Source organism: Podarcis cretensis, assembly GCF_951804945.1.
Source record: "Podarcis cretensis genome assembly, chromosome: 5".
Taxonomy (NCBI): Eukaryota; Metazoa; Chordata; class Lepidosauria; order Squamata; family Lacertidae; genus Podarcis; species Podarcis cretensis.
Window position 1 is genome coordinate 83,973,997 of NC_137174.1, and position 25,369 is coordinate 83,999,365.

Sequence of the window (25,369 nt, forward strand, 5' to 3'; positions counted from 1 at the left end):
TTACCCAGCCCCATCAATATTGCGGCCGACATATGTTCATACCAAGGTCGCTGTCACAGCAATGCATAAAAAGAGGGTGGGGGTTGGCTGGGAGATCCGGCAAGGATCCCCACCCCCCTACTTGCCATATAGAGGGTTTTGATTTGGCTGTTTAATTTTATTGTCATTCAGGGTAGGCAAGAAAGCTGAATTGAGCATTGGTAGGCACACGAAGGCGTGTTTGGGTGGAGAGCCACTTCCTAGCATCATCTGCCTTCAGGAGCTACTTGCTGTGGTGGTCTTATAGCCTAACTGGTGTCACCTGCTGAATGGTGAAGCATGGGGTGGCTGGCACTGGTCATGTCAAGCACAACCTTTCCCGCCCTGGCCTGGCCACAGTGATCCATGCAACAGTCACCACCAGGCTTGACTACTGTAATTCACTCTATGTGGGGCTGCCCTTGAAGCTGTCCCAGAAACTCCAGTGGGTGCAGAATTCTGCAGCGAGGCTCCTCACGGGGTCTCTGCCATGGGAGCATATTCACCCAGTGCTTTTGCAGCTGCACTGACTTCCGGTGGAGTACAGGGTCAGATTTAAGGTGCTGGTTTTGACCTTTAAAGCCCTTCACGGCCTAGTACCCTCTTACCTACGCGACCGCCTCTCCCAGTATGCCCCACGGAGGACCTTAAGGTCCATAAATAGCAACACCCTAGAGGTCCCAGGCCCTAAGGAAGTTAGATTAGCCTCAACCAGAGCCAGGGCCTTTTCAACACTGGCCTGGTGGAATGCTCTGTCTCATGAGACATGGGCCCTGCGGGATCTGATTTATTTCCGCAGGGCCTGTAAGACAGAGTTGTTCCATCTGGCCTTTGGCTTAGAATAAGTTTGATGCCCTCCCACTCTTTCTTTTTCCTTTCTCCTCCTGTGAAGAGACTGCAGCTTAATGTTATAATGTTGTATTTTAATCTTGTTTTTTAAATTGTATTTTAATCAACTTGTTTTTATTATTCGTTGTTAGCTGCCCTGAGCCCGGTCTTGGCTGGGGAGGGCAGGGTATAAATTATTATTATTATTATTATTATTATTATTATTATTATTATTATTATTATTATTTCCATTTAAGGGAGATCAAAATTTTGCCTCCCATCATGGCAGTTTGGGTGATAGAATCTGATCTGGGCTTGGTTTTGCCTTTTTCTGCCATCAGGAGATAATTCCTCATTGCCTGTGCAAGTTATACCTGCCCGTACTTGTTTTGTCTAATTGGCATAAGTTCATTTTTTGTTATGCTTTATAATAATAATATAATAATAATTTATTATTTATACCCCACCCAACTGTCTGGGTTTCCCCAGCCAATCTGGGCGGCTTCCAACTGAATATTAAAATACAATAATCTATTAAACATTAAAAGCTTCCCTAAACAGGGCTGCCTTCATATAATCTCCACCCAACTCTTGTTGAGTCTTCACTTTGGCTGTGGGACAAATAAAGGAATTTATTGATTCCACTGAAATTCCCCAGATAGTTTATGTGAAGGTGAACTGCAACAATTTTAGATGATGGCAGCTTCCTAAAAGATATCTGTGTCCTGTCCTAATTGCAAAAAATCTGTCCGAAAGCTGTGCTTTAAGATTGGTCTCTTACCTCATTTCAGGACATGCCTGAATTAGCAAATGTGATTCCAGTTCAAAATCACTGCTCTCCACTCTTGAGCAATATGCAGTCCATTAATAACACAAATGTCAGACTTCTTGGGTCTGCCACATACTATCCTCGCATCCCACTCCCAAGCAAGAATTTAATAAGCAATTAATTGCTGAAATGATGCATAGCTATCTGCAAGAACCAATTCTAGAAACTGCAAGGACTTCAATTCTATTAGAAAATAAAATGGAGTTTGTGTGCTATTTTTGAATGTGTGAGAGAGCACAGAAGTCAAGGGAATCTAGTGGGTGATGTTATTATTGTAGGGTTTCAAATAAGAGAAATGACCAAAGTTAACTTTTGCTAAACAAACTTTAGGATTTATGAATGAACCCATAGGCACAAGTCTTTCCAAAGATGGCTTCCAGCAATCTTCAAGAAAATATGGCTTTGTGAGAGTGGTGTTGTATTTTTTTACCATATTTATGCAAAAGTAACTGAGTTCAGTGGGACTCATTCTCTAGTACAGTGGTGCCCTGCAAGACGAATGCCTCGCAAGACGAAAAACTCGCTAGACGAAAGAGTTTTCCGTCTTTTGAGGTGCTTCGCAAGACGAATTTCCCTATGGGCTTGCTTCGCAAGACGAAACGTATTGCGAGTTCTTGCGAGTTTTTTCCCTCCCCCCCTTTTTCTAAGCCGCTAATAGCCGCTAAGCCGCTAATAGCATTAATCTGCTAATAGCCATGCTTCGCAAGACGAAAAAACCGCAAGACGAAGAGACTCGCGGAATGGATGAATTTCGTCTTGCGAGGCACCACTGTAATTGTGTCTGTTTGGGATAAATTCTGATTGAACTCAGGGGGACATGTGTCTGAGTAGTCTCAGTCATACATTCAATCTGCTGGGGTTATTGCCTTGTAGAAGTTATCCTGAGATTTTGTTGTTGGCATTCATCTGTGGAAGAGTGTGCCTTCAGGGCTGATGTCAAACTGTTGGAGTGTTGCAGTACTTGCTGTGGCTATAGAGAGATAATACTATATGTTCACACAAATTCAGAAATCCTTTGTATTTCAGCCACACAGCTACCGACTATCTGAGAACTTTGTTAGAAATGGACCAAAAGTCCAAAACTTTGGCATTGCCAAAAAGGAATGGGGGGGGGGATGCGTATTCAGGACACATTGTCCTCACTATGAATTGGATTCATTGGCTCTCAGTTCCATTGACATATGATCAAATTTGATTGGCAGTGTAGCAAAATGACATTATCCTGTTCACTGCAAGATATCTGATTGGTTGAGATTGTTCATGGGATTATTCCAGCAATAAGATCATTTGATAATACTTTAAAAAAAAAAAAAGCATTGGCTTGAAGAACAGCAACAGCAACTGGTAAAGGATAAAATGGTACTGATCAGAAGCTACAAATATGAACACTTACACAAGTTGCTTACAGAAAACTTGCTTATTCAGCATTCAGCCTGATTCCTTTGCAGAAACCACTTTGGTTAGTTATTGAACATTCATTCTGAATTGTTTGTGGGGAGATTATAGAATGTTACAGTGAACAATTGTTATTTCACACTTCAAAGTGCATTTTCCAGTGCATTTTCCCAACACTTTCTAGATCACAGAAAGCATGTTGTTTGGGGGAAAGCAGGTTGGTTGTCCGAGAGTGCTCTATCAGTTTTAGTTGTACAACCTGAATTTGCTAGTGTGTGATTTAACTGCACCTGGAAATAATAATAATAATAATAATAATAATAATAATAATAATAATAATAATAATAACAACAACAACAACAACAACAATAACAACAATAATAATTTTTATGTATACCCCGCCCTCCCCAGCCAAGGCTGGGCTCAGGGCGGTTAACAAGCAATAATAAAAACAAGTAGAATGAACACAACTTAAAAACAAGATTAAAATACAACATTAAAATATTGAAACATTAAAATATTAAAATGCAGCCTCATAACAGAAGGAGAAAGGAAAAAGAAAAAGAAATAGCAACAGTTTGGAAGCACACTCACTCTAGAGCAGGGGTCAGCAAACTTTTTCAGCAGGGGGCTGGTCCACTGTCCCTCAGACCTTGTTGGGGGCTGGACTATATTTTTTGGGGGAAAATGATTCAAGAGCATTGTTGGCTACTTACCTCTGTCTTGTGAGTGGCAGGGGTTGGCGGTAGCGGAGGGACGGTGAACGGTGCATGAAAGGGCTCCGGTGAGCAGCTGCTTTAAATGGCGGCCGCTTGAGCGCTGCTGCTGCTGGCACCAACAAAGCCCAGCCACCTTCCTCCTCTAGGCAGGGCAGGGAGAAACCAGGAGGAGGGAGGGAGGAGGTGCTGCCGCCGCTGTGTGAGGGAGAGGGAAAGAACACATGCACTGGCGATCCACGTGGTGATTCCTGGATTGTCCACGGGCCGGATCCAGAAGGCAATTGTGCCTGATCTGGCCCGTGAGCCTTAGTTTGCCTACCTATGCTCTGGAGTTCTGTTTGGAAATATTTATCAGGTCAATTCCTACTGAAATCACTGGTTTCAACAAGAAGAATGAACCTGAAGGGCATTTCACCCTAGACATTATGGGTCTGGAACATCCAAACATTCAGCACAACAGATCTGCTATTGTTTATGCTCGTAATTCCCAAACTACAGTGTCGCAAGAAAACCGCCAATATGGTTCAAGAAACAATTTAAGAATTATTAAGGATTAAGTATTTATTACTTTCCCCTCTTTTCTCCAATGTTATTTCATAAGAACCTGTAAGTTGGCAAGGCTGAGAGGTAATGATTGGCCCATGGCCTAGTCAGCTTCATGGCAGTGAAGATTTCAACCTGGGACTCTCTAACCACTACAGGCATACCTCGGAGATATTGTGGGTTCAGTTCCAGACCACCACAAGAAAGCTAATATCACAATAAATCATGCCTTTAAAAAGTAACTCTAAAGTTGTTGGGGGATTTTTTTACTACAGTCTATTAAGCCAACCCCACTCCCCACGTGGCTTAAGGGGCAGGAGAGGGGAAACTCAGCTCCAGCTCCAGACCCAGCCAGCTCCACTCCTGTGGCCAGAAGAGGGGGAACTTTATCCCCACTCCAAACCACAAATTAATAGAAGGAAGCAATGCCACTGGAGAGTAATACACACCTTCACAAGTGAGCAAAGAGGGTTCTGTGATTATTTCAAATGCAGCCGTGAGCACAAAGTAGCCACCCACAGATTCATTTTGAAATATACAAGCATATCTTGTTTTATTGAAGAAGAGTTTGGATTTGATATCCCGCTTTATCACTATCCGAAGGAGTCTCAAAGCGGCTAACATTCTCCTTTCCCTTCCTCCCCCACAACAAACATTCTGTGAGGTGAGTGAGGCTGAGAGACTTCAGAGAAGTGTGACTGGTCCAAGGTCACCCAGCAGCTGCATGTGGAGAAGCGGAGACGCAAACCCGGTTCACCAGATTACGAGTCCACTGCTCTTAACCACTACACCACACTGGCTTCTATTGTGCTTTGCTTTATTGCCCTTCACGTGGCTTTACAAGCTGCAGGCAACCTAGTTGCTTCCTTCACTATAGGTTTTTAAGCAGAGGTTGGATGGTCATCTACCACTGATGCTTCAATTGAGATTCTTGCATTGTAGGGGTTGGACTAGATGATCATCACGGTCCCTTCCATGAGTCTATGATTCTATGAGACTTGTATGGAAAAGTTTTGAGTGTATGTGTGCTGGTGAGGAACATCATCCTACTTCACAATAAATTACATGGCAATTGTGGGAACCAGTATTTCCAAAAAAAAGGACTTCCGGTTGGCGCCAGCGCTAATGGCGGCTCGCTCTCCGTTCTCCGGAGAGGGAGCTGCTCCGCGAGTTCGGGTCTGACCGCTACGGCGAAGCGGGGACCCCTAAAATCACAGGCGCGGAAGCCTGTGAACAAGGAGACTCGGTGGGCATCGTTTGCGCCCCCTTTTACTGCAAAAGAGCCTTTTTAAAGGCTCCGGAGGAGCATCGGGGGAGCGCAGAGCTGAGAGTCGTTACCCAGCTCATGGAGTGAAGCCGCATCGCCATTAGCGGAGAGCGCCGACTTCTTCCTGAAATTTGGACTGAAAAAGACTCCCGTGAGTAGGATTGGCAACCTTTTCGGGACTTTAAATTAAATTTCTAAAAATTTGGCCGAAAGTGGGGACGGTAAACAAAGGAAGTCTGCCTTCCCCAGATTGCATGACTGCTAAAGCAACGGATTTGGCAAGCCGCAATTGACAGATTTTAAGGATAAATTTTTTTTAAAAAAGGACTAACCCTAGCATTGACCCAAGTCCCCCCCCCCTAGGGAGCAGGAACGGGGGGGGGTGAAAAAGAAAGGAAACCTGCAGGAAAACTTTTAAAGGGACAATTTACCGCAGACTCTTTCTCTGGGAACGGACTGCCTGGGTGAAGCACTTTGACAGGGAGCTGTCAGATGTGTTGCAAAGAGGGGACTTTATTTGACACAATCTATTGAGACTTTGTAAAAATTATAAGGTTGCAACTAAAAAGACTGAGAGAAGTTTTTAGTAACTCTTCCCTCTGAGGGTTTTTGGATTCATTGTTTCTCTGCTATATTGAATATCTTAGCTCCCTCTAGAGGGCTGAAAGTAACAGTTGCAACACGACTGTTAATAACAAAGTCACTGGATTTTTCCATTCAAACCTGTTCCTGTGAGAACGACCTTGGGACATGAGCGGCCCTGTAGATGAGATAGCAACAAGATCCAAGTCTAAGGCAGCACAAAAGAAAAGGAGCTCTTTATCAGGACTATTGCCAACAGGCCCAGGTGGACAGGAAAAGGGAATAAGTGCATTCATGGAGTCAGTGACGCAGGCATTATTGAAGATAAATGAATCTTTAGAAAAATTGAACAAACAGAGCACAGAAAATACTAAGCAATTGGCAGATTTAACAGCAAAATTGGACTTAAATACCAAGAGCGTAACGTCTAACACACAGATTATACGCAAATTGGTCGAGGAGAACGCCACAATAAGGAAAATTGCAGAAGAAGCCAAATCCACTGCGGAATCTACACAGGAAAATTTAGTTCCTGTTTGCAGGAGGCTTGACCAACATGAGGCGACCCTGTCTTTATGGGACATGCAGTGGAAGGAGAAGAATTTAAGACTCAGGTTGGTTCCAGAGAGTGAAGGGGACAACCTAGTGGACTTTCTCACAAAAGAAATTTCAGACTTTTGGCAGGAAAACCTAGAGGGAACAGAATTCGAGATAATAACTGCCTTCAGACTGGGCAGAAGGCAAGGCAGGAAGATTCCAAGGGACTGCCTGATAACACTGAGATCTAAAGAGGAAAGAGACAAGATACTAAGTTTGCATTACCAGAAAACACTTCAGATCCAAAACGTCTCTGTGCAAATCTACAGGGATATCCCAAAATATATTTTGGAGGTGAGAACTCACTTCAAGACTTTGGTGGACCTGCTGAAGAAGAACAACATACCTTTCAGGTGGGAATTTCCACAGGGTTTGTCTTTTAATTTCAGAGGAAAGAAAGTCAAGATAAGAACAGTGCATGATAAAGAACAATTTCTACACAAGTACGGAGAGGACTTGGTGAAAGGGGTTTTGAACTCAACCGCAGATACAGATTTGGGGAATTTGACATTTGGACTCAAATCACCAACGGACGAAGAACAGCTGCAGGGTGCAGTTGGAGGCAATTAACCAACAATGTCTCTGAGATTTTTAACTTGGAATTGTAATGGACTGAACCTTCCCAGAAAAAGGCGTGAGGTTTTCCACATTTTGAAAAGAGAACAATTGGATCTGATTTGTTTACAAGAAACCCACATGACAAGGGTACAGAGAAGACTACTTACAAATAAAAGATTGGGACAAGAATTTATTTCATCAGATAAAGTCAAGAAAAGAGGAGTGGTGATCTATGCAAAAGAGAAATTGGCTCCAAGACAGATTTTCAAAGATGAACAGGGTAGAATTTTGGCAATTGAGATACAGATTCAAGGAGAAAAAATTCTGATATTTGGAATTTATGCACCGAATGAAGGGAAGGCAGAATTTTACAAGAAATTACACGAGACATTAATGGACTATCTGGATTATAAGGTGATCCTTTTAGGCGATATGAATGGTGTCGTCTCTACAAATATGGACAAAGCACAAAGACAGGTGATCTCCAAGGACGGGAGACTACCTAAGACTTTCTTTGAAATGACTGACAACTTGGACCTGATCGACATTTGGAGAACAAGAAATCCTCTCGAGAGGGAGGGAACATTCTTTTCAGAATCACAGATGACCTGGACAAGAATAGATCAAATATGGATTACTAGTGGAATGGCTCCAAAGATAAAGAAAGTGGAAATCTGCCCAAAGACATGCTCCGACCATAATGCTGTAAAGATGGAAATGAAAATAACAACAGCTGGTTCCTTCAGATGGAGAATGAATGACACCCTATTTAAAGATCCAGAGGTGTACCAAAAGGCCCAAAAGACTTTGAAGGACTACTTTGAGATAAATCTGAGGACAGAAGTGGAGAAACGAGTGATCTGGGACGCAAGCAAGGCCGTGATGAGGGGTTTCTTGGTACAGCAGAATTCCTTGAAAAGGAGGAAACAGCAGGAGAAGAAAGATAAAATTTTGGAAAAGATAAAAGACAGTGAAAAGAAATTGAGATCCAACCCAAAGTCACATGAGATCTTGAGAGAAATTAAACTGTATCAGAAGCAATATATGGAATTGATGAATCAGGAGATTGAATGGAAAATTAAACGAATGAGACAAAAGACATTCGAATCGGCAGATAAATGTGGAAAACTCCTATCATGGCAATTGAAGAAGAGACAGAAATTGAACACAGTCACAAGTTTGGATGTAGATGGAAAGAACATTTCTAAACCAAATGAGATCAGCAACTGCTTTCAGAGTTATTTCAGAAGACTGTATGCACAAGGGCCGGAAAATGAAAGAGAAATGGAAGAATTTCTTAAGAAACATGGATTACAAAAAATTTCGCAACAAAGTATGTTGCTTTTAAATGAGAAAATAACTGAACAAGAAATTGAGGGTGCCATTCAAAATATGCAACTGGGGAAATCTCCAGGGCCAGATGGATTAACCTCCAGATACTACAAAGCTTTGAAAGACTGGATAATTCAGCCGCTTAAGGAGGTTTGTAACGAGATATTAGAGGGGAAAAGGGCACCTGAGACGTGGAAAGAAGCCTTCATCACACTTATACCAAAGACTGAGGTTGATAAAAAACAGATCAAGAACTACCGCCCTATATCACTACTTAATGTGGATTACAAAATTTTTGCAGACATTCTGGCAAAAAGATTAAAGAAGGTGCTGGTGGAGGAGATCCATAAAGATCAGGCAGGCTTTCTCCCGGGTAGGCATATATCTACCAATGTAAGGAATATAATTGACATTATAGAAATGTTGACAGTGAACATTAATACAAAGGCAGTTTTAATTTTTGTGGACGCGGAGAAAGCCGTTGACAATATATCTTGGAAATTTATGAAAAAGAATCTCCACGGGATGGGGGTAGGCCAAAGGTTTGAAAATGGTATAAGTGCAATTTATTCTGAGCAAAAGGCAAAGCTAATTGTAAATAATGTGGTTATGGATGAATTACCTATAGAAAAAGGGACACGTCAGGGGTGCCCAATATCCCCATTACTTTTTATATCGGTCCTGGAGGTTCTGTTAAATATGATTAGGGGGGACCAGCTGGTAAAAGGGATTCAGGTCGGAGCCAGACATTACAAATTAAAGGCCTTTGCAGACGACTTAGTATTGACCTTGCAAGAGCCAGACACTAGTACCAAAAGAGCTCTAGAACTAATTCAAGTATTCGGTCAGGTCGCAGGATTTAAGTTGAACAAACAAAAAACTAAGGTACTGGAAAAAAACTTAACAAATGTTGAAAGAGATAGATTCCAAGAGGAAACTGGGTTAGTGGTGGCAAAGAGTGTAAAATACCTGGGGATTAACATGACATCTAAGAATGTAAACTTATTTAAGGACAATTATGATAAGTGCTGGACTGAGATAAAGAAAGATTTAGAAACATGGTCAAACCTGAAGCTTTCCTTGTTAGGTCGAATTGCAGTAATCAAAATGAATGTATTGCCTAGAATGTTATTCTTGTTTCAGACATTACAAATTGTTGATAAACTGGATTGTTTCAAGAAGTGGCAGAAAGATATATCCAAATTTGTCTGGCAGGGCAAAAAGCCCAGAATTAAGTTTAAGATACTTACCGATTCTAAAGAAAGAGGGGGGTTTGCCCTGCCGGACTTAAGACTCTACTATGAATCGGCAGCTTTCTGCTGGTTAAAAGATTGGCTACTTCTTGAAAACGCAGACATTCTAGACTTGGAAGGATTTGATAATAACTTTGGTTGGCATGCATATATCTGGTATGACAAGGTTAAAGTGTATAAGGGTTTTAAAAATCACATTGTCAGGAAAGCACTATATAATGTTTGGATACGGTATAAAGATTTATTGGAAAATAAAACTCCCAGGTGGCTTTCACCTATGGAGGCCAAGGAGGTAAAGAAACTTAATATGGGAACCAATTGGCCGAAATATTCTGAAATTTTAGAACAAGAAGGTGGTGAATTTAAATTACAAAGTTATGAGAAAATAAAGTCCAAGGTACGAGATTGGCTCCATTATTTTCAAATAATGGAGGCCTACAAACAAGACAGGAAAATTGGTTTCCAGGTGGAGAAATCGAAATTAGAAACAGAACTGTTAGAACCCAATACTAAGAATTTATCAAGAATGTACAACTTGCTGTTGAAGTGGAATACATTAGATGAGACAGTGAAGTCTGCTATGGTTAAATGGGCACAGGACATAGGTCATGACATTATGTTTGCTGACTGGGAGCAGTTATGGACCACAGGTATTAAATTTACGGCATGTAATGCCTTACGAGAAAACATTATGAAAATGATTTACAGGTGGTACATGACCCCAGTCAAGCTTGCAAAGATTTATCATCTGCCCAATAACAAATGTTGGAAAAGTAAAGAGACTGAAGGTACCTTTTTCCACCTTTGGTGGACCTGCCCAAAGATTAAGGCCTTCTGGGAAATGATTTATAATGAAATTAAGAAAGTGCTTAAGTGCACCTTTAACAAGAAACCAGAGGCATTTCTCTTGGGTATGGTCGGCCAGTTGGTGCCGAAGAAGGATAAGAATTTCTTTTTGTACGCTACTACGGCAGCAAGGATTCTTTTAGCAAAGTATTGGAAGACACAAGAGCTACCCACGCTGGAGGAATGGCAGGCGAAAGTGATTGACTTTATGGGACTGGCAGAAATGACTGGCAGAATCCGCGACCAAGAGAAAGAGACTGTGGAAGAAGATTGGAAGAAATTTAAGATGTATCTTAAGAATTATTATAAAATTGAGGAGTGCTAAAACGCTGAGGGAAAAGAAGACGTAGAATTGCAGCGGAAAATTGTGTTTAATTTTAGGGTGGAATTGAAAAAGAGAATGAATTTACATCTAATTGGTTAAGAAGGGTTGCTGAATAATGGTTCAAAATTAAGGATGCAAAAAGGGAAAGGTATGGGGAAGTCCGGGAAAAGAGGGTTATGGAAATAAGGTTAAGAAAATATGAGTTTTTGTGTTTGTTTTTTATGTTGTTTTTGTTTATGTTAAAAAATTGGAAATTAATAAAAATCTTTATTAAAAAAAAAAAAGTATTTCCAAAAAAACCCAGGCTATTGATTTCCGTGAAATATGAGGTGCTGCTGTTTTTTACTTGGTGTAGGGATGGGAGAATATGGTGGAGATAAATCAATTGCCTTGATTTAGCTAGATCAATCCATTATCATACAACAGTAAAACTAAGTTAGCCAAAAGTTGTAGAGGTTTTCAGAACTCACAGGGTTAAAGAGTTCTGTGTGACGTCCCTCTCAATTCCTGACGTGTGATTTGGAAGGTGGGAGGAGTTTTTCCTCACAGTCTCTTTGTCTTTGAGAGAGACGGTGGTCGCCATGAGTGCTAGAAGCCCAGGAAATGTCTGAAGTGCCGTTTTGTTGTCTAATTGCTGTAATAAAGGACTGATAAATAAACACACAAGACTGGGTGTGTTTGAATCTTTTACACTGGAAGGCAACAGCTCCGCTGTGTTTTTGCTCTGCACTAGTGGCGAACGGAAGGATCGGCGCAGCTGAGAGGGAAACGTGCCGGACCAAGATCGCTGTAAGCAGCTGGGGCTAATTGGGTTCGTAAAGCAATTAGCCACGTCACGCCAATTTTTCAACAGGTTATGGACTAATTACTGCTATAAAAGCTGTTGCGAAGTGTGCCGGTGTGCTTTGAAGTCAGCTGGGAAGACGCTACCGAAAGCAGAGGTCTGCGTTCTGAGGCAGAGCAGCTGGCTGGAAGGAGCTGAACAGACGCTGAGTTCTGCCTGATGCTGAGAGGCAGAGGTGCTTGCTGAGGGAATCGCTTCTCCAGAGACAGGTGCCGGAGAGCTGCTGTTACGTGAGTACAGCTTGGGGCACTGGGGAGAAATAGCGCAGTCCCAGAAGCATGGCTTTGAGCTTAAGCTGCCATGTGAAAAGTTGACGTGTGAAGGCTGGTTGCAGTGGAGCTTTCACGTAGAACTTTCCCTCATCAGATTAAACCTTTGGGAAACCGTACAGCCAAAGAATGTGGCTGGGGCAGCTATACAGGCGGCAGAGCTGAGTGACGCTGAAAAGCGTGTGCTTGCTTTTCTGGCGGAAAATGTGAGTGCCGATTTGTTGCATGTTGTCCTGGATGCTAAGAGGCCTGAGGCTGCTTGGCTGGCACTCCGTGAGGCTTGTGAAGCAGGAGTGGGAAGCAAGAGTCAAGATGTGGCTGCATCCGAGGGGGAGAGGCAAGATGGCGCTGGGCACATTCTTGAGAGCCGACACACAGCTGAGGGGAGCTGTGAGCCCCCACGGGGGGATGAAGGGACTATTGCAGGCAGCTGTTTGAACACTGCACCGTACCTGTGTGAGGAGCCAGAACAGAAGCCAAGCGTTGGGAGCCCTTTACCCACCAGAGGGGGTGCAGGAAAATGTCCTGGGAGCCCTGAGAGCAGTGGGGGGGGCAGTGAGCAGTGAAAGCTCAGAAACGGCTTGTTTTCCAAAGGCAGCCAAGAGTTGTTTTCGTCGTGCGCAGAGGTCTGGAAAGCTTCGGAGAGTTAGACGCTTCAAGGCCAACCACCTGCATAATGTGCAGATAAGCCCTACAGAGTTCCGTGGGAGCGCAGAGACTAGTCCGGTCTCCAAGGCAACAGAGGAGGTTGCATCTACGGAAGTTGCCAAGGTCCTGAGCAAGTCTTCCTGCAAGGGGGAGTTGGTTGCCGTGCCAACCAGAGAGAACAGCTGCAGAGGCCCCAAGGGAGGGGGCAGTGAGACGTTTGTTGCTATGGCGGTGTTGAAGGACAGCTCTGAGAGAGACAATGAACTGAGCTTTGTAATCGACTCAGGAGCTAACTGCAACCTGATTCCTGAGACCCCTGCTGTCGAGATGTGGAATTGCAAGGCAATTCCAGGTGGAAAAACTGTTCAGTTTGCAAGTGGAGAAAAGAAAAATGTAACTAACGTTGCAAATGTCTGTTTTTCTGTTTTGCAGGAGCAGATGGAAGTTTGCATTGTACCTGGATTGCATCACTGTATTTTATCTGTCCCTTATTTGTTGCAGAAGGGTTTTAAAGTTTGCTTTGAACATGATGCTTGTACAATCTCCAGAGCAGGGAAGCAGCTAGTCAAAGTTGAAAAGGGGCAGAATGATCTCTTTGTTCTTAAAACGCCTCTGAAGGGTGAGGGGACACAAGCTATGCGTGCTACAGTTCCCACTCATGTTTCATGTGCATGTGTTTGGCACAAGAAGACAGCTCATAGTTCTCTTGAAGAACTCCAGGTGTTACAGGAGTGTACCAAAGGCTGTAAAATTCAGAAATGTGGAAGAGCCATAAATTGTAAGGCTTGCAGAAGGGCAAAGATAAAAGGGTGAAGTTACCCCAGGGTGGACAGGGTAACCACAGAACCTTTTGAACTTGTTCACATAGATCTGTTGGGTCCCATGGCAGAGCCCAGTCTGGGAGGGGCCAGGTTTCTGCTAACGATGCAGGATGGTTTTAGCCAGAATTCCTGGACACATGCTCTTAAATCCAAGGGAGATGCAGCACAACTGATTAAAAATTGGGTTGAGGAGGTGGAACTAAGGTTCTCCACCAAGGTGCAGGAAGTCAATAGTGACCGAGGTGCAGAGTTTACTGGGTCTGCTTTGCAGAAGTTCTTTCACCAGAAAGGGATACGTCACAAGGTGACTTCTCCTCAAGAGAGGGGGGTGGCAGAGCTCAGACGTGAAGCTCTGGTTAAGGCTACACAGGTGTTGCTGTCAGATTCTGGGTTACCTCCACGCTTTTGGATGGAGGCGATTAAGAATGTGAATTTCACCTGGAATCGGTCCTACAATTCAGTGGTAGGTGACACACCGTTTTTCATGCTTCACGGAAGGAAACCTCAGGTTCACTTCCTCCGTTCGTTTGGGTCACCAGCCTTGGTGCCGGTGCCAAAGGCTTTGCAAAGGCCAGGTGGACCCAAGTTCCAGAAAATGATCTTCTGTGGGTATGAACCGTCTTCTAAAGCATGGCGGTTTGCATATCCAGAAGGTGATCAGAGCAAGCTTCTGATCAGCAAACATGCTGAGTTCTATGAGCAGGATGGTTGGTCAAAGACTCCTGCAAGGCGTGACGTTCTCTCAGAATGTCTGTCTGAGGATGAGGAGGAAGGAGAGCCAGAGGCTGAACCTGTTGATGAAGAACAGGATGGGGCATCTCCACAGGTTGTTAAAAGAGAGCCCAAGAGTGAGCTTGCGTCTCCTGTTAGCGTGATGCAGAGAATTCGAAGATGCTTTAAGTCAGAGGGGGAATCCCGTGATGCAGAGGACACACCTGCTGACCACAGTGAGTCAGAGGAAGTTCCTGAGTTTGTGCCCAGGCGGTCCAGTCGCTCAACGAAGGGCATTCCACCTGAGAGGTATCAGGCCACAGGTGTGTGGGTTGGTTTCGCAAAGTGTGAACCTGGGAGTTGTGAGGAGGTTTCACTGGTGCCTGACAAGAATGCCAGGAAGGGGCACAAAAGGTCTGTAAAGGTAAATACCCATGTCACCTCAGGAATGGAGGGAAGAGGGGGTGTAGAGGTTTTCAGAACTCACAGGGTTAAAGAGTTCTGTGTGACGTCCCTCTCAATTCCTGACGTGTGATTTGGAAGGTGGGAGGAGTTTTTCCTCACAGTCTCTTTGTCTTTGAGAGAGACGGTGGTCGCCATGAGCGCTAGAAGCCCAGGAAATGTCTGAAGTGCCGTTTTGTTGTCTAATTGCTGTAATAAAGGACTGATAAATAAACACACAAGACTGGGTGTGTTTGAATCTTTTACACCGGAAGGCAACAGCTCCGCTGTGTTTTTGCTCTGCACTAGTGGCGAACGGAAGGATCGGCGCAGCTAAGAGGGAAACGTGCCGGACCAAGATCGCTGTAAGCAGCTGGGGCTAATTGGGTTCGTAAAGCAATTAGCCACGTCACGCCAATTTTTCAACAAAAGTTATATAATCTATGAAGGAAATTCCCAAGGTTATTATTTTTTCCACACAAAAAAATGATAATTAAAACCATTAAAGGAGTTTCTTCCCTCCCCCAGCAGCAGCCTAAAAATGTAAAGTATAATCAGTCAAATATTTTATATATATGCACACATACCTCTGCTAAAGGGGAAGCTCTTAGCACAAAGCTGCGCTGTATTGATTTCCTTTTAAACAAGAAAAGGGAAGTGCCATGGGCTTAAAACTGAATACTCCAGCACAATTCTGCCCCACTGTTCAATACATGGAAATAAAGAAAGATATTAGAAGTTCTATTTCCATCTTCTGAGGCTGGGTGGAAAATTAACTGATCAACAGGGAGGAAAATGGAGTAAAAGTAGAACCAGATAACTTAAAGTGAAAAGCAGTACGCCATATTACAAGTGGCAAAATAAACTGAGTTGCTAGTTGCATGTCGAGGTCCCCAAGCCACCTCCTAAATAACTCACAACGGACACTTAATTTTTGTTTAAGGTTTTTGGCATAATTTTGGCCACAACTTTATTTAAATACAAATCCGTGAGTGGTTGTTTAGGCATTGGTTAAGACTATCTGTCCCCCCGCCTGGGGACAGAACTGACTTCTGGGCACCACCGAAAGACAGTGCGGGGGAAAGCAAGTCGAGGAGAAATGGAGCTGAGTCACAGACCCTCAATTCTCATCCGCATGCTCCCCAAAGGCTTGTTGGCCCTAGTCCCATTCCAGGGATTGGACGAAAAGATGGCATGCCCCAGGATTACTTTAACAGAATTCCCTTTCCGCAGCAACCATGGAGGGGCAGGCCCAGCCTATCCTAACCCCTCCTCCACCAATTTATAACCAATGCCTAACCGCAACCTTACAAGTTGTGACAATTTGCTATGCAGTAGGCAAAAACCAAATGGCCCAGCCAATCAGCCAGATGGACAAAATTCCTACCAGGCCCCTGCCCCAACAGCAGACGACCCCATGACAGGCATAGCAAGGTCAATGCAACAACCCCTTACTCAAGGGCGGGTGGGCGGGTGATCGATTGTACGCAGCAAAGAGAAAGCTCCAGGCTGCGTGCAGAGTATTTAAACATTTTACCCCCCCCCCACCAAAATTGCAACATAACTTTTACCCCAGCATCCCAGTGAACCAATCACTGCCCCAGGCCATCGTTAGAGACCCTGCCTGGTAACAGAGGGGTGGCTCAGCAGACCCCATCGCAACATGTGCTCTCCATGAAGGAGAACACGCTTTCGCAATACTTGCCCTTCATTCAGGAGTTACAACCTATCTGCATATTTCAGTTGAATGGAATTAACAAAATCCACAGATTGGGTGGCATCCAGACTTTATGTGCACAGAACTTTGGTTAGGGGACTTTCCAAGCAGAGGGGGCGAGGGTGCAAATTCTGAAGCCCACATCTATGAATTCTGTAATTTGGTTCTCCAACCAAGAAATGTGTACAACAAATGCATCAACTAGGGCAAAATGTGTATAAAATGCATGCTAGTGAAAAGATTATATAGAAATGCATGGTGTATATTGGGCAAAAATGACTGCTAACACGTATATAGGAGAAATTAGCCCTAAAGTGTTGGTGAATTTTCATAAGGATTTTCAAAAGATGCAAAATGCTGTGGAACTGTAGAGAACTAAAGTTAAAATTGGAAAATATGAGAAACAGAATTGCCCAGCAATAGCCTGCCGTGAACAATCTCGCCTGATGAGAAGACTCCACCCCTTTGAACTGTATTGATTCATTGTATGTTAACTTCCATTGTGCTCCATACTTATGTATTATGCTTTAGATTATTTCTTTGCAATACTGAATTTATCCATAGTTGCCTTTGTCCTATTTGTTGTGAAATTTTTACTTTTTATTTAATAGTAAGTATATGTTTGTTTTAAGCTGCTTTGCTCATTGTGGCAAATCAGCATATAATAATAGTACTGAAAGTAGTCAGGAACATGCTACCCAAAAGATTCCTGGATAACATGCTGGGCAATCTGAGAGGGCATACCAAATGTGAAAATTACCCTCCAGCATCACAATAAAAGATTATGGGCTAACTGCACGCTTTCTTTATTTCTGATTGGTTAAATGTGTGCTTCCCCCATTTAAAGTGCCTGTCTCACCAGGTACTGATGGAGCCTTTGTCCTTTCCTTCTAAATAGACCATCATGAAACATCCAGAGCTACTGCAGTTCTCCTTACTACTCTGAACGCTTTCTTAAGGCCGTATTATTCTGCCTGCTGGTTGCCACATCTCTTTGAAAACTATTGTATTAACTTGGTCATTTCACTGCTCTTTTTCTGCCAGAAAAAATCTCAAAATGACACTCCATTAGAATCATAGAATAGAATCATAGAGTTGGAAAAGACCACAAGGGCCATCGAGTCCAACCCTCTGCCAAGCAGGAAACACCATCAGAGCACTCCTGACATATGGTTGTCAAGCCTCTGCTTAAAGACCTCCAAAGAAGGAGACTCCACCACACTCCTTGGCAGCAAATTCCACTGTCAAACAGCTCTTACTGTCAGGAAGTTCTTCCTAATGTTTAGGTGGAATCTTCTTTCTTGTAGTTTGGATCCATTGCTCCGTGTCCGCTTCTCTGGAGCAGCAGAAAACAACCTTTCTCCCTCCTCTATGTGACATCCTTTTATATATTTGAAAATGGCTATCATATCACCCCTTAACCTCCTCTTCTCCAGGCTAAACATGCCCAGCTCCCTTAGCCGTTCCTCATAAGGCATCGTTTCCAGGCCTTTGACCATTTTGGTTGCCCTCCTCTGGACACGTTCCAGTTTGTCAGTGTCCTTCTTGAACTGTGGTGCCCAGAACTGGACACAGTACTCCAGGTGAGGTCTGACCAGAGCAGAATACAATGGCACTATTACTTCCCTTGATCTAGATGCTATACTCCTATTGATGCAGCCCAGAATTGCATTGGCTTTTTTAGCTGCCACGTCACACTGTTGGCTCATGTCAAGTTTGTGGTCAACCAAGACTCCTAGATCCTTTTCACATGTACTGCTCTCAAGCCAGGTGTCACCCATCTTGTATTTGTGCCTCTCAATTTTTTTGCCCAAGTGCAATACTTTATATTTCTCCCTGTTAAAATTCATCTTGTTTGTTTTGGCCCAGTTCTCTAATCTGTCAAGGTCGTTTTGAAGTGTGATTCTGTCCTCTGGGGTGTTAGCCACCCCTCCCAGTTTGGTGTCATCTGCAAATTTGATCAGGATGCCCTTGAGTCCATCATCGAAGCCCTTGATAAAGATGTTGAATAAGACCGGGCTCAAGACAGAACCCTGTGGCACCCCACTAGTCACTCTTCTCCAGGATGAAGAGGAACCACTGATGAGCACCCTTTGGGTTTGGTCAGTCAGCCAGTTACAAATCCACTGAGTGGTAGCATAGTCAAGACCGCATTTTACCAGTTTCTTTACAAGAATATCATGGGGCACCTTGTCAAATGCCTTGCTGAGATCAAGGTAGGCTACATCCACTGCGTTCCCTTCATCTACCAGGCTTGTAATTCTGTCAAAAAATGAGATCAGGTTAGTCTGACATGACTTATTTTTCAGAAATCCATGCTGACTATTGGTGATCACAGCATTCCTTTCTAGGTGCTCACAGACTGTTTGCTTAATGATCTGCTCCAGAATCTTCCCTGGTATTGATGTCAGACTGACTGGGCGGTAATTATTTGGGTCCTCTCTTTTCCCCTTTTTGAAAATAGGGACATTTGCCCTCCTCCAGTCTGCCGGGACTTCGCCTGTTCTCCAGGAATTCTCAAAGATGACTGCCAGTGGTTCTGAGATCACATCTGCCAGTTCTTTTAATACTCTTGGATGCAGTTCATTTGGCCCTGGAGACTTGAATACATCTAGACTAGCCAAGTATTCTTGTACTATCTCCTTAGTTATTCTGGGCTGTGTTTCCTCTGCTGAATCATTTGCTCCAAATTCTTCAGGTCGGGCATTGTTTTCTTTATCGGAGAAGACTGAGGCAAAGAAGGCATTGAGGAGTTCAGCCCTTTCTGTGTCCCCTGTTTGCATTTCACCAGCTTCTCCTCTGAGTGACCCCACTGTTTCTTTGTTCTTCCTTTTGCTACAAACATACCCATAAAAGCCTTTTTTGTTGCTTTTAACCTCTCTAGCAAGCCTGAGTTCATTCTGTGCTTTAGCTTTTCTGACTTTGTGTCTACACGTGCTGGCTATTTGTTTGAATTCCTCTTTGGTGGTTTCCCCCCTTTTCCATTTTTTGTACACATCCTTTTTTAATCTTAACTCAGTTAAAAGTTCTTTAGATAGCCACCCTGGCTTCTTTAGGCACCTTCCATGTTTCCGTCTCATTGGTATTGCCTGAAGTTGTGCTTTTACTATCTCCCTCTTAACAAACTCCCAGCCATCATGAACTCCCTTTCCTTTTAGTATTACTGTCCATGGGATCTCACCCAGCACTTCCCTAAGTTTTATGAAGTCGGCTTTCTTAAAGTCAAGAAATTGAGTCCTAGTATGCTTGGCTGCTCCTTTCTGCTGTATAGTAAACTTCAGAAGAGCATGATCACTCGAGCCTAACATACCCTCCAACATGTTTCCAATGAAAATATGGACGTCCCATTCCATAATGATAATTTTACTATTTATACCCCACACATCTTACTGGGTTGCCCCAGTCAGTCACTCTGGGCAGTTTCCAACATATATAAAAACATACTAAAACAGGAGTCACCAACCTAAGGCCCATGGGCCTGAAGCTGCCCGCGGAGGTCATTTGACCGGCCCATGAGCTGCCCCCGAATTGAGCTGCTCACTCACGCACTGCGCTAAACCGGCCCAGGGACTCACTTCCGTGGCACTGGAAATTGTGTCTGAGCATGAGCAGACACCGGAAACCATGCAATTCAGCCCACAGAGGGATCTCCATGGGACTTATGCAGTCTAGGCAAGATAAACCTTGCTGACCCCTGTACTAAAACACTTCCCTATATAGGATTGTTTTCTGATGGCTCAAGGGTCAGATAACCCCATACTGTCCAATGAAAATAGGGACATCCTGAAGAAAAGTGGGACATTCTGGGATCAACTCAGAAACTGAGATGTCCCTGGAAAGTAGAGATGCTTGGAGGGTCTACCATTATGACTGCTTCTCATTTTGTTAAATTGTGGTTCCATTTACAAGCATTTTAATGAGCATCATCAGTCCATGCAGATTTACAGTTTTACACATTCTGAATTGGCTGACAACAATGGGCAGGACTAAATTAGATTTTATTGCAATGCCTCCTTAGTTGTTATTGGATTAGAACATGATATAAATGTTCTGTAACCAGTATGAGACAAATGACTAGAAGAACTGGGCTAACTCTTCACAAGTTGATTGCAAACAACCTCTTCTTTCTGAGTCTTTTCAGAGACTTCATAGGAAAAGCTTGGGTTTTTCCTGAGAATTTTCTGAAATTTCAGAATGATCTGGCCCTTCCAGTTGTTTCCCTCCCAGCTCCATCACCCCTGTTGCGGTGTGTAGAACAGTTCTGTAAAATAGTGTTGCTGTCCATTTTAAAGAATTATTTCTGGTTGTTGGGTCTATAGTAGGGTTGCCACCTTTGCTCAGGGAAAAAAATGGAACAGGTGGGGAGAAATGGGGGGCTAAAAATTAACTTTACCTGGTGTAGAAATGACAAAAGCAATCCATTACAATGGCACACAGGGTTTATAGTGGTTTAGTCCATGGCTGCGCAGCAACTCTCTTTGTACGCCCAGCTCTCTGCCAGAGCAAAATCAAGTCAGTACAGACTGAGAGCAAAACTTCTCAGGGAAGTCACACAGATACTAGCACCATAGTAATGTTCAGATTCACTGAAGGGCAATGTTCAGAAAGAAAGCCAAAGAAAGCAATACAAATGAATAAACTAACACTTTTAAAGAACTTGGAAGAAGAAGAAGAAGAAGAAGAAGAAGAAGAAGAAGAAGAAGAAGAAGAAGAAAGTTACTTTTATACTGCTGAAAATATTCCTGGAGACTGAGTATTGTCACCTTCCCCATAATATTCATACCAATGCTAAATGGATATTATCATGATCTTGAAACTAAGGCCAAAAAAGAAAAGTGTTGAACTGTCACAAGCTTCTCTGCACAGTGCTGTAACAAAATTGATCTGCCAGCTGCTCTTGTCTTGCCTTTTAATCTGTCTGGGAAGTAGACTTGTTTGATAGCTTATCAAGCACCAAGTGGTTAGCATTTGAAAGCATTTGAGAAAGAACCTGATAAGGAAAACAGCACCTTTCCAATAGCGTCAATTAGGGAATGACATTTAGGGGTGAAAGATGCATTAAAATTTGATCTGTACTTCAGTTAGCTATATAGTGACTGAATCTTCTTTGTAGTCTGTCTCAGCTGTAGTCCACAATTTCCCCAAGTTCCTTTTATGGATTTAGGTTGATTACGAAACATCAAAAACCTGGTCCTGGCTTAGGTTACATTATGCTATGGAAAACATAGCTTATTGTCTCCTTATTGTTCTGTGCTTTAGGAACATTATGATATTTTTGACCACTGGCTGGGTAGATGATCTAATTAGTGCAAATACAGCTGCTAGGCCAAATGCACAAACAAGAGGCTAATGAATAATATATTTATTGCAATCAAAGCTTACCAAAGAATGTTTTTTCAAAAGGAAGAAATAAAGAAAACCACCACTTGGTTTGGGTGCTCTGGAAGGATTATGAAACACTGAAGGGTATAAGAATTTTACAAATTTAGATTCACAGTGGGGTTTTAAAAAAAGAATATGTTGCCCCCCCCCCCAAGGGGATTAAGTTGCAGGTCCAAAAGGAAGACCATCATTGAAGTATGCCTGCAGAATGTCACTATTTGCCTTGTATCTGCGGTCTTCCCCCCAAAAAAAACCCACACACACACACAAAAAACCACACAACTGTTTTTGAGTCACTCAATCCTCTCTCTGCTTCTGTGATTTGGGTTTCTGAGACACTGTATAACATGAAAGTCTGCAAACTTTCTTAAAGGGAATCTAAAAATAACTGTAGGGTTTCTCCTCCCTTTTGGCAGAAGCAGATGAAATTTTCAGGCAAAGGATCCCCTAGAGAGTTGATTGAGTCAATCAAATTGAACCCTAATCACACAAGATTTCCAGTCGCACAAAGGACTGCAACAATGTTCAGCTGAACACGCTTGCCTCCCTTCTGATTTTGAAAGAAGGCCATAATGGGGGTGTGGGCTCTATGTAAAAAAAAACAACAAAAAAACTCTCAGGCCCCTCCACCTATTTTAGAATGCTAGAATCAGGCTATTTTGCTTACATGGCCTGTTCCTTCATACCAGTCCTATTGGGATGAATGTCCCTTTTTAATGTAACCCTTCCCATTTTCAGATAAAGCATGAATTCCCAAGGAAAGGCAATGCTTACAAGTGATTTCTTGTTGAACACTACTGATCTAAGCACTATCCTAAAATCGAAAGTTATGTAAGTATGTCTTGCATTTTAACAGTTTACAGGCTTCTAACATGCTCATTAAAATAAGGTCATTGCTTGAGTTTGAAAGTCAATTAACTCAGAAGGTGGAATGAAAAGTTCATGTTAATCCACTAATGTGCATCTCAGTGGCAATTAATTCAGATCTTTGTAGTGGTTCCAAGAAAGTAATTTACTCTTCTATAGGAAGCGTCTACAGATTTCCCCCCCCCCCATACTGGGGCATTCCATTATAATGAATAAATAATTGCTGCAGATTCATTTTACAAAATTAGTATGTAAGCTTAGAATAACTCTGATCGATTTGTATCAATATTGATATTGTACCAAGCCAAGTAATGCATAAGGATCAGGTCTTTTCTTTCTTTTTTCCTATTAGATTTTGATTAAGATGCTTCGATATTTCACCTACATTTACTGGTTTTGCAAGAAAGCAGACATTATAAAGTAACCATCAGGCTTATGATTGCCAATAGTACAAAGGAACTCAAGGCATTCAACTTACTATTATGTATATTCTGATGATTTTTTGCTTTGCCATGCTTGAAAACCCCACTACCTTCCAGGCGTTGCAAGTCACCTAAGAGCTCATCAATGTATATGCCTTCAGGCTGAACATGGACCATTTATTACAAGAGTGCATGGACCCCAAAGCTCACCTAGTGTATTAAAACAAAACAACAAAACACAACTGCTGGTAAACTGTTCTTTGCACATTCTGCTTCAGTCAGTTCCCATTCACTATAATGGAGAACCTAAAAATTGCTATGATTTCCCTTTGAAGCCAAAGTGAATGAAATTTACAGGAACATAATCCTTTCTAAAGTGGGGTAAGTCTGCCAGACTATTTTGAATAATTCAGTATTTTGAATGGAGGAGACACCTACATTTTACACTGGCAAAAAGGGTGGTGTAAGTCAAACTCTATTTTGAAGCTTTATAGTATAAACATATTACAGTGTGTGTGTGTGTGTGTGTGTGTGTTTAGATAGATCTAGATATGATGGCTAGGTTGCATGCAGGGGCAAACTACTGCTAGCATATAACACCCTACTTGTGGTTTGAGGACCCAATTCCCGCTTAGTGGAATGAAGACACACGGACATGTAATATAAGGTTAATGGGCAAGAAAAGGCCACAACTTTATTGATTACAGCAAGTGAAAAGGTATTGGCTTAGGCATTGGATCACGTCAGTTGACTCCACCCACTCAGAGAGGGGTGAGTCTAAAAGGGGGGTTTATTCACCAGTAGGTGGAGCCTGTTGATGCTAATCCAACTATAAGCTCTCCCCTGATGTCACCAAGGGTCGTGCCATGGCCCCCCGCCACACAGGCATCAGACAGGATCCACAACCGCCGGATTCCTTTAACGGAATACCCAAAAATTGAAGGTGTAGGTGATGGCCACACCTAGCCCTTTCACACACCACAAACACATTCCAATGCCTAACCTACCCACCAATACCGAGAAAGTTGTGACAATTGCTATGAGGTAGGCAAAAAAACCACAAGGCCTAATGCCAGATGGGAAAATTCCTACCAGGCCCCCTGGACAACCTGGGCGACCAACCCAAGGTCCATAGCATGGCCAAGAGAGAGAACTAAACCCTAAGCTCTAAGGGAGTGGAGGGTGGGTGACTTGCGATGGGAAGGCGGAAAATGAGGCAGAATGGCTGGCGCAGCAGTAAGTTAAACTGCAAACCACGCCCCTCCAAGCCGCCCGATTGGGCACTTACCTGTGGGTGTGGTGCACCAGCCAGATGAGTGGGTAGCAGGGGGCTAATGCCCCCTGCTTCAGGCGGGGATCGGATCCCGCCCACAACCCCTCCCCTCTTGCAGGAGGAGAGTCTTTGCAGGATTTTCACTGGCTGCTAATTTACTACCAGGGCAAGATCAAGGGGTTGGTACAAAGATATGTCCATATACATCTTGGGACTAGGTTACTTATACCTTATACACCTAGTAGATCACTGCAGTCTACAGAGTTTCTCCTGCAAGTTCCAAAGATCTAGGAAGCTGTAGTAACTCAGAGCAGAGCTTTCAGTGTGGCTGCCCTTTTTCTGTGGCACAGCTTTCCTATTGAGATACAACAGGTACCCCCTACCTGCACTTTCCAGAAATGATTGAAGACACTTTTTTTTCTAGTCTCATTTTAAATGTATTTGTTGTAGTTGTGGTCAGGATAACAACAACAACAACAACAACAACAACAACAACAACAACAACAACAACAACAACATTGCTTACATTATCTTATGTGAAAATTGCGTTGAGGCAGTGGTTTAGATTAGGGGTCGCCAACTCCCAAGAGTCTGCGATCTACTCACAGAGTTAAAAACTGGCAGTGATCTACCCCCATTTTGGGGGTGCAGGGCAAAGATGTTGAGCTTTTTTAGGGACCAAAGTTGTTGAGCTTTTTTGGAGGGAGCCAGTGATCTATCAGTGATCTACCACAGACGGCCAGTGATTTCTAAATCATATAACACACACACAGACTCCAAATGTTGTTGGACTACTACTCCCATCAGCACCAGCCAGTGTCCTGGGCCAGGAGTCAGCTTCCCCTGCTGAACAGCAGCCTGAAGGGAGGGAAGGCAAAGTGA

General features: G+C 43.1%; 2 long non-coding RNA genes across 3 annotated transcripts in view; one reads left to right on the forward strand and one right to left on the reverse strand.

The window, feature by feature from the left end:
• The window catches only part of LOC307217289, a 35,040-nt gene extending 11,628 nt beyond the window's left edge, over positions 1-23,412 (forward strand). For both annotated transcript variants that reach the window (XR_013839531.1, XR_013839532.1), the window contains exons 3-4: positions 22,664-22,756; positions 23,332-23,412. This is a non-coding gene — a long non-coding RNA (uncharacterized lncRNA). The remainder of the gene's footprint in view (positions 1-22,663; positions 22,757-23,331) is intronic.
• LOC307217292 overlaps positions 1-25,369 on the reverse strand; it is a 117,558-nt gene that overhangs the window by 85,941 nt on the left and 6,248 nt on the right. The gene's annotated exons all lie outside the window — the stretch shown is intronic.